Source organism: Lissotriton vulgaris, chromosome 3_2 (assembly GCF_964263255.1).
Source record: "Lissotriton vulgaris chromosome 3_2, aLisVul1.2, whole genome shotgun sequence".
Classification (NCBI taxonomy): domain Eukaryota; kingdom Metazoa; phylum Chordata; class Amphibia; order Caudata; family Salamandridae; genus Lissotriton; species Lissotriton vulgaris.
In genome coordinates, this window is record NC_141690.1 from 142,929,636 (window position 1) to 142,947,042 (window position 17,407).

Sequence of the window (17,407 nt, forward strand, 5' to 3'; positions counted from 1 at the left end):
TAATAAAATTAATTACTGTTTTTATATTTTTTAAATTATATTTATTATTTAAAATTAATTAAATTAACTTTATTAAATTTTTAAAAAAAAAATATACTTACCTATACTTACGATGTAATGGCATGCGTTGTAATAGTATCTGCTATGTAATGCCATGCGTTGTAATGGCATGCATTGTAATGGTACCTGCGTTGTAAAAATCGCGTTGTAACGGTCTGCGTTGTAAAATAACGCGTTGTATCGACATAGATCCGTATAAGAGCCATCACTGAACTCACATTTGGTATCCTTAAGCTGCGCTTTAGAAGTCTTGACCATACAGGGTGGGTCTCCAATACCCTCCAGAAGTGGTGTGCATGAATATTAGACCAGGGCAGAATTTAAATTACGCTGATATAATAAGAGTAATTTCTCTAATTCTGCATTACTCTTTGTTGCAAAATTACCGATAACACAATTACACTTACTTGTGTAATTAAGACAAATTTTAGGGAAAAATCCTCGTGCCAGAAAACATTTAGCAAGTGCCAGTGGCTGCTTATGCAGCTGTATATGTTCTGTGGCATTTAGCAGGATATTCTTAGCACAAAATGCATCCTCACGTCCATTTTGACCTTTACTGCAAGCACATTTATTTCAACTTTTTAAATATGTTTAATGAATGAAACAGGATTTGTAAAGCACACAGCTGCCACATGGGCATTCCTTGGGTGCATATTCCACCAACCCAAGAGGATAAAATGCTGTAAATTAAATTCATAGAGCCAGGTCTTGATCTTTTCCTAATTATGATGTGAGAGGTTAAACAGTATAGAGAAGGAGGCAGGAAGTTCCACAAATGAGATTCCAGCTTTCTCCTGTTTGATCTAGGGGTCTTTAACAGGTGGAGAGATGCAGACCGGAGCGCACGTGCTGGAATATATGAACAGTATTTCTGTCTCAGCGAACCTGGACTCCTTGCGTTCAAAGCCATGTGAATGAAGCTCAAAGATTTGAACAGAATACGTTTATGTACCTGAAACCAGTGCAAAGAGCTTAGAGAAAGTGTCAAAGGGCTGGTATACCAGTGCTAAACGATTTGCAGACATTTTAAAATGCATAGAGGATTTCCCAGATAAAGAGAATTACTGTAATCCAATCTCAAAGAAATAAGGGCCTATCCCACTGTTTTTCTAGAGGATGCATACAGATATCATAGAGTTTAGGGCTCAAAAAAGAGCCCTGAGGTATTCTACAGTGCAAGAAAGAGGAACTAAAATAATAAGGGTTAGAGTTACAGTCTGCTGTAATGTTGCTGAAGCTGAAGAACATGGTGTCAGTAAGTGTTCAGCAGCATGTGTGGGAGGGCTTTCCACTCACTGGGTGAGTCAGAAGTTGGGCAGGTCCTCTAGGAGATTGGTCGTTTGGTGATCGGTGAGGTCCTCCTGCTGGTTGAATAGGTCGCTGAGGAGGATCAAGGTGCTGAAGTTGAGGATCGAGAAGGTGCCAATGTTGGCATGTCGTGAGGGCGGGCAGTAGACTAGGGTTGTGCTCAGGGTGTAGTTGGTGGTGATGAACACTTTGAAGATCAAATGTTCCATGTTGCTGGTGGTGCTTTCCGAGGTGGTGGAGCAGTGCATGGATTCTTTGAAGATGATAGCATTTCACCAACGGGTCTGTTTGTTGTTTCTTGTCTTGTGATGTTATATATGGTGGGATTGCCATTGTGATGACAAGGGCCAATGCAGACAGATTCTGGTCAGGTCCAGTGAGCAGTCTTGCAGCAGATCCCATATTTTGGTGGCCTGTTTAGTGAGTGAGGGGGGTTGAGGAGAATGCTGGACAGGGAGGGGTGTGTTGCTGTGGGGCAGGCGGGTATGCCTGGCTGTATGTGTTGAATATATGGAGTGTGTAAGGTTTATGGAGAGTAAGCATGGGCGGAAAATCCGTTCCGCTCGCGGATTTTGTGGATTTTTGGTAAATTCGCAATCCGCGAGATTCGCGAATTTCCTGCAAAATCCGCGAGCGGAACGGATTGGGTCAAAAGTTCAAGCTGACTTTTTGTAACTATTTTAGAATGGCGCCGGCAAGCTGCCAGAGCCTCTAAAATAGTTACAAAAGTCAGCTTCAACAGGAAGCACTAATAGATAAAGGAAAGCAGGTGCTAGAGTTGAAGCTCAAATTCAGTTACACAATCATTAATCACCCCAAACTTGGGGTGATTAATGACTGTGTAACTTAATTTGACCTTCAACTCGAGCACCTGCTTTACTTTATCTATTAGTGCTTCCTGTTGAAGCTGACTTATGGCTGAGGGCAGAAGGGCACAAAGTGGGACAGAGGGCATGAGTTAGGCAGAGGGCAGAAGGGCACAGAAACCAGTGGGGCAGAGGGCAAAAGGGCACAAACAAGAGTGGGGCAGAGGGCAGAAAGGCACAAAAACAAGTGGTACAGAGGGCAGAAGGGCATAAAAAACGAGAGGGTGGCAGTGATGAACCAGGCAAAAAAAATTTGCGAACACGTAAAGCGCCCCGCGAACACGCAAAGCTCCCCGCGAACACCCGCGAACACGGAAAAATAAAAAATCTGCAAATTCGCACGAATTCGCGAATTTTGCGGATTGCGAATTCGCAAATCCGCAAATTCGTGGATCACAAATTCGCAAAATTCGCCCATACTTAATGGAGAGAGTGAGGTGTGTGCATGTTGGACCTGACCCTATCTGCAAAGAAACCCCAAATGTTTTACCCTCACCCCCTCCAGTTTTCTAAACAAGTGTTTGTCTTTTTGCTAACTGTGCTAAAATGCTTGTGCTCTCCTTTAAACATGGGAAAATTGGCATCTCCCAATTGGCAGAGGAAATTACGTATAAGTCCCTAGTAAAGTGGTACTACAGGTACCCAGGGCCTGGTAAACTAACTGCTGCTAGTGGGCCTGCAACACATATTGTGCCATCCACTTATGTAGCCTTTTTAAACATGTCTCAGGCCTGCCATTGCAGCTTGGTTGTGCAGTCATAAACTGCCATTAATTGTCGACTTGGCAAAATAAGCCTTTTGCCAGGCCTAAACCTTCCTTTTTAATGCATAAATGTCACCCTTTGGATAGGCCCTAAATAGCCCATAGGGCAGGGTGCACTGTACTGAAAATTCAGGCATGTACTTTTAAGTTCACATGTCCTGGTAGTGAAAACTTCTCAAATATGTCTTTCACTCTTGCAAGGCCTAACTCTCCAATAGGATAATATTGGGTTACCTTATTACATTTAATAAGTAATATATTTTGTTTGAGAACAGGTGGGACTGTCATGTTTGTAGTCTGTGAAATTGTCATTTAAACCCCTCTTCAACTGTAAAGTCGGATTTAAAGTCACTATTCTGAAAATGCCAATTTTTAAAAGTTGGAATTTTCTTGTCCTAACCATTTGCCCCTTGGCTGTTTCCTTGGTCACATGACTAAGTGTAGTTGGCAGTTGGCCTTGGTGTATTCCTCCCAGGCAGTCACACAATAGAGGGTCTACGTGTTGGCAGAATGGGCAATCCCGACTTGCTGGGTGGGGCAGAGCTGCCACCTGTCACACTTGCATTTCAAAGATGCTACCCTGGCTCAGACACAAAGGACTTAATACTAGCCTATTGTGCCAGCAGACATACCGTGACCTGTCTGAGAAGGAAGTCTGGACCTGTACCTTTCATCCCAGGCTAGCTGAGTGACTCCAAGGGCTAGTTAGCTGGTGTTCTGTTCTGAGCTACAGGAACACAACAGGCTCCAGAGGTGTCCCTGCAACGGCCCAGCTGACCTTCTGCACAGGATCTGCCTGAACCTACAACTAGAACTGTCTGAGCCTTACTGAACTCTCCTGAAGTGAGTTCCTGATCCCCAAGAGGTGTCTTCTAGGTCCTGTACCATTGATGAGGCATCAGTTATGCTCCTCCTCCAGGAAAAGAAGCAATCCTGAAGTTTTGGGCTATTTGCGGCCACAAAGGGGCCCGTTCATGCCAAGATCTTGCCACCTACAGCTACCGCCAATGCACAGCTCTGGTGAATCAGACACTTCGTGTAACAGTGACCTCTATCGATGAACGGAAATGCAAGATCTACACTTTGCACTACAGAATTGACAGATCTCGGTGACCACCAATGTGAAGCTCCAACAACAATCCTTTATGATGCCCTGCATCCTCTGCGTTCTACAGTGATCACAATCAGCAACTCACTCCCTGCTCCTCCCGGCCTCCTCCACCATGAATAAAACTCTTTGTGCTGAACTATAGAAGGTAGCTTTTTCAGAGGGACTAACCTAGACTCTGTCCTGTCTGCACTTGTGACTTTCACCTGGTCTCACATGACCAGACAACCACGAGCTTTAAGGCACTATCCTTTTCTTAAAACTTTGAAATTGCACATCTCTGGTTCTACTGATTGGATGTTTGTTATTTTGGTATCAAATACTGTAATAAATTATACTCTATTTTTCTGAAATTGATGTGGGATTATTTTGTTTCATGTTTTCACTTCATTACTGCTATGTAAATATTTTACATATTGCCTCTAGGTTAAGTCTGACTGTGTTTGAGCCAAAGCTACCTCATGGTTAAGCACGGGTTAATTTGATGATTTTTGTGGTTCACCCTGACAAGGATTATGGCTGTTTGAGTAGGATTTTACCCCCTCCACCAACAACCCAGTTTCTCACAGTGCGGGAGAGTGAATGTGAAATTTCTGCTGGTGCGAGAGAACGCTCCTTCATTGTTACGTATCGAGACATGGCTGCAGCACTGGGAGATGAGATTAAGATTCAGGGAGGAGAGAGTCGTAATGGAGTAGATACATGATGAGGAGGGTGGGCAGAAGACCAGGTATTCTGGCGCTGGGCATAAGTAGGGCATGCGCAAATGTAAATCGGCTTGCCTTTGGCAAGTCTTGGATGCACCAGCCCCATACTCACTGCACATGTCCGCCCCACGTCTGCGCTGCTTTCTCCATTAAGTGAAGAAAGTTTTGGCAAGAAACCAGTGATGTCACTTTCTGTGCAGATGGATGATTGGAAATCCAGTGGTGTCACTTCCTGTGTAGGTGGATGGTGTGATGGAGGACCAGGTCTGTAGGCATGGCATTGCTACATAGATCCATGCGGAGGGACTGTCCACACACAGGCTTGCTTTCTTGGCTTCTTCTTTTGAAGACAGTTTTGGCGGGACACCACTGAGGTCACTTCCAGTGCAGACAGATGATGGAAAAGGAGTTGGATGGATGATGGGAAATGAGTACTCTTACTTGGGTTCTTCTTCTAAAGACAGTTTTGATTGTCAGTGCTGTAATATATATACAACTATTTGTATTTTTCAAACCCTAAACTGGTTGAGTTTTTACTTTTTATATATGTGGGGATGCCCGCAGATGTATGTGATTGAGATGTTGTAAGACCTATTGTTAAAAATATTCCACAGTTTCAACCACATTACATAACTTTTTATGATGCACAACATCAAGGCAAAGCATGCAAGAGATAATATATATATGTAGAATACCTTGTGTGATGGTGTTTGAACCACTGAAATTTCCAGTTGGGAGGACGACTGATTGAGTGGGCTCAAAGGGGAGGGTGAAATCAACCAATGTATATTTACGAAATACTGGTCCCACACTATGCTGACACTGTGGTTGTGGACTGGGAGCAGGTGCGTTTGTTGGTAGTGCAGATAGGTTTATAGTGGCTTTTAGTGGTGTTTTTATGAGGGCTGGGCCTTTCAGGTTGCTGTTGTGCCCCAGTAAACCGAGGAGTATATGTTGGGCCTGCAGATTGACATAGGGACCTGTGATATGTGGCCAGTTTCATCCTAATGAGCAAAGCATGTCACTATGCATCCTACTCCCTCAACACACAAAGATGATCCTGTTGCAACTTAAAAATGTAATGGAAAGATTTTTAATGTCTTGCAAGACACTGGTCTATCTCTCATTTTGATTACTCACTGTGACTTACTTGCTGTATTGCAAGATACTCTTCATTCCCTTACGAGAGGGCATCTTTGAGGGTATAATTGCCTACTTTTCCATGCTATGACTGATGTTTGACTGCCTTTAGTCAAAGACAAAGTTGGGGTTCTTCATAACTGTCTGGCTTGAAGTTGAACCTAATAGGACTAAACACATTGCTACTGTGCGTTTGGGCACAATTTGTTCTACTCAGATTCGAAAAAGTCTTTGTGACGAAACATGTGTCAACCCCAGTTCTTTATTGGATGTCATGCTTTATCCACAAGAACTGTGAAAAACACTGAGAAGAATAAATATGACCAACACCTATTTGAACTTTCGAGTACTTTATTACTGTTCACATATTTTGACTACTGGACTGTGTGTGCTTCTGTACTTTTCCCCGAGCACTGCTAGAAAGTGTTGCAGTCTTTTTTTAACCATTTTCCTGGATGGACCCAGCAATCTCTTTAGGCCTCCAGGAGCTAAAAGATAAATAATTAGTATGTTTACCATTATTTAATTATATATCTGCCCTCAACGGATAGGTTTTGCAATAATTTAAAGCAATAGCGTAGTGAAATGATGCATCAAAATATTACATGTTGACCTATAGGCAACAAATCATAACATAACAGCAAATGCTCTTGATACTGATGTTCCCTTTGTTAACTGACCTCCTAGACATCAGCTGCTGAGCCTGTGTAATGGAAGGCGGTGGCCAGATGCTGTTGAGTTAATATACATTTTTAAGAAATTATAAAGGCTGAAAAAAGTTACAAATTATTGCAAATAGTAGTAAATAAATTCATATCACAGACTTAGCTGGCTGGCAGATGCCAGAGAGTCAAATTGTCTCTTTCCATATGTCTCTGATGTCGTATACTGGTGGGTATGGACGGGTGTGGTTTGGACATGAGAATATCACTGAACCTAAGAAAACAGACTTATATATGCATTTGCAAGGGTATAGCAATGTGTCCATGAAATAGATGGCATAAATCAGCTTAGTGAGACCTGCTGGATCAAAGCTAGAGGAATAAAGATGTTAATTGTAGGCAGGCACTAACACAACATAAGAGACTTAGGTAAAGTGCTAAAAGAAATAGCAATCACTGATTGTATGCATTGGGGATACAGTTAGATAGAGTGGGAGATAAGAAAACTATACATGTTCTTACAAAAAAAGCAGCACAAAATAACAGATCGTTTAGTAAGAATAGCAAGGTTAGATATATACGTTCGCCCATTGAAAATGTCATAACATCCATGCAGAGTATGAGATTTATATTTTGGTACAGGGTAATATATTACATCTGCTGCCACTTAGGCAGAGAGAAATAGGGGTATACTGATTTTTATTGATCTGGCTGAAGATTTACCAATCACTGCTATCTGTCTGTTGCGTGTAACCAGTCCATATGTTGAATACCGGTTGGAACTTAAGAGGAGGTGGGGATGTTTGGGGGATGGGCAGAAAACACAGGGCCGTCACAATTAACGATGAGATGATATGTATATGCAAATTAAATGCCTGATAAATTACAACACAGGTAAGTGTTTATAAAAGAGACACTACGGTCAGTTTTGTGATACAATAAAGACTTGCGGAAACATGGCTAAATGAGAGCTCAGGATCAGATGTTGCGATCGCCCTACCTCCCAACTTTACGATCATTAGAAAGGATCATGTGGATAAAATTGGAGGGGGTATTGTATTCATTTTAAATAATGCTTACACTTGTAAATGGGAGGACCTACCCTTTAAAGGCTGTGAAGTCAGTTCCTTTAAACTTTCGCTTACATCTCAATTCACTCTCTCTGGGAACCTGATTTATCAACCTCCATGACCAGCAGGTTCATGGGCATCGACGCTCCCAGAACTTATCGCCCCTCTGTTGTTGGAAGCAACTAACTTCACTATCTTAGGAGACTTAAATATTCATTTTAATGACCCCACATGCACTATTAGCACCGCTTTGATTGCTGATTTGGCAGCCATGAATGTTCGACTCTGTAACTCAGGTCCCACCCATAAGGCGGGATATCTATTAGACCCCATTTTTTCCAATCTAGCTAGTAACTCATGCCAGGCAGCCTTCCCTATTCTCTGGTCAGACCATTTCTTGGTCGGTTTTAAGGTGAAACTGGAGCTGCAGTGCGAAAACTCATTTACTTCTTCTACCAAAGTGGGGTCTAGAATTTGGAAGAATCTAGATTTAGATCTATTTAATCAACATCTTAAGAATAATATTCCTGCCATCACTTCAACCAATATAGCAGATGCTGACACCATTCAAACTTGGTTGACGACATCTATTGATGCATGTCTTCCTACTTCTAACAAAAGAATGAACAATCATCGCCCTCCTGCCCCTTGGTTTTCAAAAAAGTTAAAAGTAGTAAAAACCAAATGCAAAGCACTGGAGAGACGTTGGAGGAAGGACTATGCACCAGAATCAAGACGTATTTATAAACTGGCGAAAAAAGATTACCATGTCCTGTGTAACGCTGCTCCATCTGAGTACGTAAATAACATCATTTCATTGGTGCATAACAACCCTAAAGTCCGATTTAAAGTAGCGAAAGAGCTGTCAGGCGCAACTTGCCAAGCAGCGCCACCTGTGTTAAATGTAGCGCAATATGAAGACTTGGCAGAGTTCTTTACTGATAAAATAGAAAACATTTACACAGCAACTAATGTGGAGCTGCAATTAAAGATCAATATTCCAATGATGAAGGCCACTATTGCAAGACCTGGCAAGACACTTGAAAACTGGCTGCCTCTACATACTCCATCCTTCAGCCGCATCCTAAATAGCCTTAAATTTGGCTCTCCCGAGCACCCTCTCCCCATTCCATTCTTCAAAAATTGGAATTACCCCTACTCAATGTTATTATGGAGCTGCTTAATGCATCACTATGTGAAGCAATAGTACCAGCGGCTTGGAAACATGCCATGGTTCTCCCCTTGTAAAAAAGGTGAATGCTGATCCTGGGGAACCATCTAACTCCTGCCCGATTTCATTACTCCCATCTTTTTCTAAAATTTTAGAAAAACATATCAACCATCAGCTAACAAAGTTTGTTGACTCCCAAAAAATCCTACACACATCACAATCGGGACTTAGTGCTGGCTTCTCTATAGAATCCACGCTCTTGGGAGTCACAGAAACTTTTCGCCAACATCTTGACATTGCAGAAACTGTGGCCCTCATATTGCTTGATTTGAGTGCTGCTTTCGACACTGTGTCACACACTGACCTTCTACAAGTCTTACACTCTTGGGGCATTGTCGGATCAGCACTCAAGTGGCTGTCGAGCTTTCTGTCTGGCCGGACTTTCCAGGTTTTTTCTCCATCCGCACGCTCTAAGGCCCATGCTTCCCCATATACAGGGTTCTGTCCTAAGCCAATTACTTTTCAATATTTATGTTAGTCCCCTGGCCACAATAGCTGAAGAGGCTGGGTTAGTCATATTCTCGTATGCTGATGATACCCAGCTCATCTTCTCCCTGTCCACCAAGGAGGCATTTAATGTGTCCTCTCTCCAGGTAGGACTGCAAAAGATAGCTAGCTGGATGCATACTAACAGGTTGAAATTAAAAGGGGGGCAAAACTGAAGTTTTAATACTCGGAAGAAACAAAGATCTCTGGGGTCCCCAACATTGGCCGCCTCAAATGGGTGATCTCCAACAAGCGTCACAATCAGTCCGTAATCTAGGCATAATCATAGATGACCAGCTATCTACGATGCAGCAAGCTGTCAAGGTCGCCTCAACCTGTTTCACCATCCTAATATGGCAAAAAAAAATACTCTGGATGTTGCCTAATTCTACACAAGGGTCAGACTGTTTTGCCAGTTACAGAGAAAGGCCTCTATCTCAGGTTCTCTCTGTGACCTTCATTGGCTTAGGACCTAAAAACGTGGTTATTCAACCAATAGGGTATCTCTCTCTTCTTGCGTGGGTCCGATGGTGCCGGGAAACCTCCGGGTATCTGTGCGCCTTTGAAATCTAATAATGATAATAATATTAATAACAAAAACATTCTCTGATGTGTATTAGTGACATTGGTGCAGTGTGGCATACCTGTGTGGATGGTAAGGATACATGTAGACTCTTGGCCTTGTTTTCAATCTGCCACTCCTGCCCCAGTTGATGAAACCAACGTATTTGATATGGGGACAGAATGAAAGGAAGATATAGTACAATAAGAATCATATATTATGTGTACCAAAAAGGAGGGGCTAAATGTGAGATACGCGATCCTATCTTTAGGGAGGTGGAAAGTGTAACATGAGTGGGAAGTAGTAATGTAATCGATATTATGGGGGTACAATTCATTACCTGATCTGGTGTTGAGATTTCTGGGAACAGGTAGGCCATAGAGCAGGTTAGCATTCATGGTGGTGAGGATGTGTTCATCGAAGAGGGTGAGATAAAGAAAGGAACTGGAGTCATTTGCAGAAACGTATTTGCCAGGTGAACCTTGGAAAACTTCTTCACCAGAATCCTCTCATCCTCCTATTTCTTTTTATTCTAGTCCCCCATGGTACGTACCTCCACTCCAAACGTATTGAAAGAGACTGTCAACTTCTGTCACGTGGTCACCATCTCTAATCCACTAAGGGTGTATGGAGGCAGACCAGGTCGTTCTCTAAAATGATTAACATGCTAGTTAATTACAAGGTCTGTCTCCTATTCAGTGAAGTTCCTTTTCCTCTTCAGTGGGATTGGCTGCATCCTGGAGGTAGTAGCAGGTATCTTTAGTCTTCAATCCAAGCCTAAGGGACCAGAGCCCAGTGTATGGGATGTATTTATGTGCCACTGAGATCTCCACCAGCAAGTAAAACCATAGTAACTTTATGATTGCAAATTCTGCCAAAAGAGACTCTACCCCTTCATGTAAGGGGGTGGCAAATCGTAAATCCTTCTACTGGCTGGGTATCTCCACCCAGGATTGGAGAATACCATCCAGAAATACATCTCCACCAAAATATAGGTGAAAAACGATACATTTACCTTTGTGAATCATGCCCTATGATTTGTAAAAGGAAATCCCAGAGCTTGAACCTGATGTCCATGGTGACATGGAGCCATCTTGCAGCGTCCAGTTAAGACACTGTTACTTTCAATGGGCTTCTTAAGGAGTTACTTTTAAAGAAAAAGTGAAATGAAGGCTTCTAAAAGTTTACATTTTCTTGTCTGCCTTGGGATTTATGAACCACCACAGCATAAAAAAGAAGCAGTTCTGTTTCAAATTAGCATGCTCCTTGAATAGTTTCTTTAAAACTATATTTGTAAAGTTTTAATAGAACGTTCTTTCGCGCCATTTATACTTTCTAAAATACTTTAGAATTACTAATGTTATACAGACATGATATAAGTCTTTCTTGAAAAATATTTATAGCCTGAATTGTATGTATTATGCTGTCTAAAGACAGGTTAAGCGCTAAAGATTAATTCATTTTGACTTTTATTTTTTTGGCTAGCCTGGTCATATCTCTAATCTATACTGCATTACGTTTCCTTGCTGCCAAATAAACACTTTTGCTATTAGGGACTGATCTAATTAGGAAGAGACTTCATCATTATCGAATTGGTTTCATAATGCTGTTCCTACCAGTGGCAAGTGACCTTGCTATGACCCATGTCAACATAGTAGGAATATATGAAGGCCTTATTGAAATCAAGAATGAGCACAGAGGTTTTTGAACTAAGATCTGAGTGAATAACATATTACAAGAATGTCCTGGTTCACGGCCAAGCTGACTGTATAAGATTGCTAAATTGGACATTGAAGTCATGTGAACTCTCTTTAAACAGTCCATTGCCAACTTCGTGAGATTAATTGTGAAAACGTAATTATTACTATCCTGTATGATGTTATCAATTTCAAAATTGCATTGTAATCATACATTTTCCCTGAAATGATGTCCTTATCCGAGAAGTGCTCAAAGGGCATACAGCAATAAGCATATGATACAAAGTTATAGTCCTTACTGGAAAAATGAATTTCAATTGCTTCTTACAGAAGAATACCACATGACTAGGGTGTAGTGAAGGTGGAGAAAGTCCATGGCTCATTCCTACAACTGTTCCCATAACTGGCAAAATGGCCCAGTAATATAAATGAATCCACTCAACCTTCAGAGGTTGTGGCATTGTGTAGTGTTAAGTTGGATAACAGTATCATCTTTTAATTACAGCACTAAGAAATTACCAAACCATGGAATGAGCAGCATTTTACTCACACTCTAATATTACAAACAGCCATAGCATGCGACTGATTGGCAGTGACATGTCACTTAACAGAAAGCTAAAGTCATAAACAGTAACATTCTGGATGGACCACTAAAAATAACCACAATATACTTATCAAATAAGGCAAACTATCTTCAAAAAACAGATGTGTAATGTAGCCAGCGTGATTTAGTGAAGTGAGTGTAAATCTCAAATTTCGCAACTAAAAAAGCACTGAGCCACAGTGTAATTGCAAGAGGTGAGCAAGTTTCATATATTTTTCAAAAACAAACTCTGGCTTAGGGATTTAAAAAACAATCATTTGGAAAACACCATGTTGCAATGTTTAGAGATGTCCTTTGGGCTAGGGGACATCACTATATTTGGTGGGCGGATTAAAGGCAGTAAAGCCCTCCTCCACTCCGTATGCCTTTACTCCATTTGCTAAATACTAAGTCAGGCCTTCTGTCTAGAGTGACACAGTGGGTAAAAAACAAGTTTGGAATGCTACCCTGAGGAATTGCTAGTGGTTAGACTATTTGCAAGCATTTGTCCCATCACATTTTAGGTATTTGGTTGTCAGTAGTACGGCTCTTTCCATGCATTGTTGCACTTTGGGCTGCCTAACACCAACACAGGTACGTTTGAACCATATTGCAAGGGTGTCTGCTTTATGTGCTGCTAAGTTTTTGGTAGAGGAAGCTGCCTTCCTCCACAAAAACTGTCCTTGGAGGAGTTTTCCTCTTTGTACGTGTGTGGCATTCTATAGAATACAGCACACATGCAAAGAGTGAATAATGAGAACAAATAAAGATCTTCCTCCTTGTTACGCTATCCTCAGACAGATTCATCATTTTGGCGCAAAACCTAGGCTTAAAACTCCTTCTAAACATAATTTTATGTCAAAATCCATGGGTATATGCACAGGAACACCCCTGGCCCACCCAAGGAATGCTTATCTGATGCTAAGTAACACAAGGCAGTTCAATACACTGTCTTGAGTTTTTTCTTACAGGCCACGGAAACTGACATTTGCATGGCTTTGTAAATACCCAAAAAGATTTTGTGTCTGTCTACGTTAAAAAAATGACAACCCCAATCCAAAATCTTTGTAAATCTGTCTGGGCCTAAATATATTTATTTTCCTGATTCAAAAAGTTAAAACCTCATAGTGAAATCACGATGACAAGAAAAACAGACTTAGCAGACCTGATTCAGGGCCCACAGGCCCAACTACCAAGACAATAGGGTATTTATTTGGGGTGTCACACTCCAAACACCCCCACCTTACCTAAGCCATTCTCCAACAATCAATAGAACAAAGATATTTGATTTATATTTAACTATTTTTTTTAAATGAGGTGTTTCTCCTGGTGTTGAAAAATAGAAATGTATTACAGTTGGAAGCAGAAAGGAAGGACTTCTCAGAGTGGTAAGCGGGCATTTGGTCAAATACATCTTCCAAATTGGCAACAACTTTAAAAACACAAATCAAATCGACCTCAGAGAAAAAAAAAGAGAGAACTTGCCAATTGATATTGTTTAGCACACAGACAAATTAGAAAATAAGGGACTGACCTTGAGAGAAAAGGGAGACAGTGCGAAATAATAATAATAATAATACATTGCTTGATTGACTGAGTCATTACTCTACAGTAGAATTGGCATCAACAGAACATGGGTGTTTTTTTGACGTCTTTAACTTTTCTAATTTCCACCAATAGGGCATCCACAAAGTTGGATCTAATTCACTTGTGGTTATGGACTGAACGTCACATAAAACTCTTGAAAGGGGCATTTGGATCAGAAACAGTGGGTCTATCAACTACATTTAAGATTGCACATCTGAAGGAATCTTAGGCCTACGTCGTCAAAGACTGTCTGATGTACCTTACAGAGTACAGTATGAATGATTATTTTTTAATAGGCAGACAGCACTGTGAGTAATGTGTCTATTATTTAACTCTGAAGCTAACTAAATGAACATTCAGATTTTGAACTGTCTGTTGTTTGTTCAACATCTTGAGTGGCAAACCCAAGCGCAGAAAATCCCCATAGTAAAGACTAAAGTAAACCCACCTTAATAAGTAATCAAGCTAAACTTGTCAACATCATGGTGGGATGGAACCACGTTAAAACAATACCATAGATTGAAAAGAATACCTAGGGATTTAAGGGGCCAGATAGTATAGCATGATCACGGGCTTTTTGTAATCTTCCCTTCGCGTGCACTGCACTTAAAGATGTCTTCCACATACCACCTCAGGACTCTCAAATTAGTTATGACACTATATGGCTTGATACTTGTCTTCAACGCCGGTTACGGGATAATCATGATGTTTTCTATCCTACTGTACATGTATACTGTCCACAAAAAGCTTTTTCTGTATTATTTCCAGCCCTGAAGATTCGCGTGATGCAATGAAACACGTGTCGGCTGGTTGTTGTTAAGCCTTGAAAATTAAACGAGGACACTAGGATTCTATCTTGTCATTATATTCATTTGTTATTACTGTTTACTACTTCTGTTTCTCTGCATGACTGTCCAACCATTAGGAATGTATACATTGACCGACGTCTAGAACAATATTGAGTGTGTGCATAGGGTACGTCTCTTTAGTAATTACAGGACTTGTTCAGCTTGCTGACATCTCCATTGGGTGGTTACATGGTTTTCCACTCACCCAGTTGCACCACATACTATCATATTCAGTGCTTCCATACAGGCTGTGCGCCCATTCAAGATTGACATTCAAAAACCATTCTTACTATTTACATTGTCACAGTCAATCAAGGGTTGCCGCCTAGCACACTTCAAACACTCTCACCCGAGCTGTTTGTTACCCATTGTTAGCTTACATAAAGATCCAATATGGACCGTGGCAAAGCTGCAGAGGAACTTTTTGATAATCTGGCGAAAGGCATGTCAACTTTAACTTTTACTACCAGTACCAACCCCCCCACGCAAAGAGGGTTAAGAGACAAGTTTGTCAAGCTAGAAAGACTTAAAAAACAAGAAAATGCTAAATGGTGGGATGGAACCACGTTAAAACAATACCATAGATTGAAAAGAATACCTAGGGGTTTAAGGGGCCAGATAGTATAGCATGATCACGGGCTTTTTGTAATCTTCCCTTCGCGTGCACTGCACTTAAAGATGTCTTCCACATACCACCTCAGGACTCTCGAATTAGTTATGACACTATATGGCTTGATACTTGTCTTCAACGCCGGTTACGGGATAATCATGATGTTTTCTATCCTACTGTACATGTATACTGTCCACAAAAAGCTTTTTCTGTATTATTTCCAGCCCTGAAGATTTGCGTGATGCGATGAAACACGTGTCGGCTGGTTGTTGTTAAGCCTTGAAAATTAAACGAGGGCACTAGGATTCTATCTTGTCATTATATTCATTTGTTATTACTGTTTACTACTTCTGTTTCTCTGCATGACTGTCCAACCATTAGGAATGTATTCATTGACCGACGTCTAGAACAATATTGAGTGTGTGCATAGGGTACGTCTCTTTAGTAATTACAGGACTTGTTCAGCTTGCTGACATCTCCATTGGGTGGTTACATGGTTTTCCACTCACCCAGTTGCACCACATACTATCATATTCAGTGCTTCCATACAGGCTGTGCGCCCATTCAAGATTGACATTCAAAAACCATTCTTACTATTCCCATAGGAATCAATGGCAATTACCGAATCGGTAAATACCGATTCGGTAATTACCGAATATTTTCGATTCGGTAATTGATTCGGTAAATATACCTACATCCCGATTGCCAGTTCTTAAATACCGAATCGGTATGATTCGGTATTTAAGAATCGATAATCGAGGATTACCTATATCTGGCCCAAAGTGTGGTGGCCGTAAAGCTTGCGCCGCACTGATCCAGTGCTCTTTCAGAATTAAAATGAAATAAAATGAGAAGACAAAGCACATGCATGCTATGCAAGGAGCACAATGTTCACTAGTGTTTCATTTAAAAACAAGCAACAAGGTGAGGCAGACTAATATAATTTTTTAGAAGATGCTCATGCAAAGCACGCAATTACACCAAAGTCGGTGACCTCACCTAACGAAAAAAGCGCATCATCTCCACGTGCGAATGCAGCGGGTGTTCATGTAAAGCGCCCCGATACCTATGTAACGCTTTACGAACGTACATTAAAAATAAGCAGTAGGAAGAAAAGGGTGGAATGCAGAGAGGGAGGGGCGAGAGGGCAAAAACAGAAGGGGAAAAAACAGTTAAAATACGAAACAGCAGGAGGAATATGAAGCGGGAGGGTGTAAGAGAAAGCAATATGGGTGCGGTGGCTGTTTCACAGAAGCACACAACAGTGCTGAGAGGAAAATGAGAAAACCGTCTGCAATGAAAAACAAGCATTTGCAATGCAATTGGTCTCGCATTTACGAGAGTTTGAGCTATTGGCATTGAAAATGACGATAGCTTAAATTCTTGTGAATGTGAAACCTATTGCATTACAAATATTTTTTGTTGTTTACTATCTCCCCATGACTCACTTTAAACGCAAATAGAGGCCATGCCTCCTTCTTTAGACGAACCACGTCTAAAGAAAGGGGCGCAGCTGCCATTAAAGTGAAAGCGCGACATGGGGCACTTTTACACAAAAAAAGCATTCATTTGTCAAGTTGGCAAACAAATTCTTATTTTTGTAATGCCGCGGTTTCACTTTAATGGCGGCCGCGTCCCTTTCTTTAGACGCAGCTCATCTAAAGAAACTCTATTAACGTAAATGCATGGCATGGAATGCTTGTAAACAACAACAAAAAAAGTGAATAAATAGCAAACACAAAACATGCGTCCGGGTTCGGTGCCACAAATAAACCAAAGGCGTAGCCGGCACTGCACCATTCTGTGCTATATTAAAAAAAAAGGCCTTAGGTGAGAGTGTGTCTTAACTGCAGGCAGTGAAAACAATTAAAGGAAATAGTGGTCGGGGGCTGTAATTAAAAACTACTAAGTAATAACAAATGTTAGCAGGCCAATCCTTATAGGATAGATGAGACAAGGTGGTACAGAGGAGGGAATACTAAGCCTATTGACTAATTAAAAGCTACAATTTACAAGCCAATGAAAAATATGGGCGGAGAGTGGGTGGAGCTTCAAGTCCCTACTTGAATACAGAATGCCCCACAGAGCAGCCCAAGCTCTGCCGAGGCTCGACCTA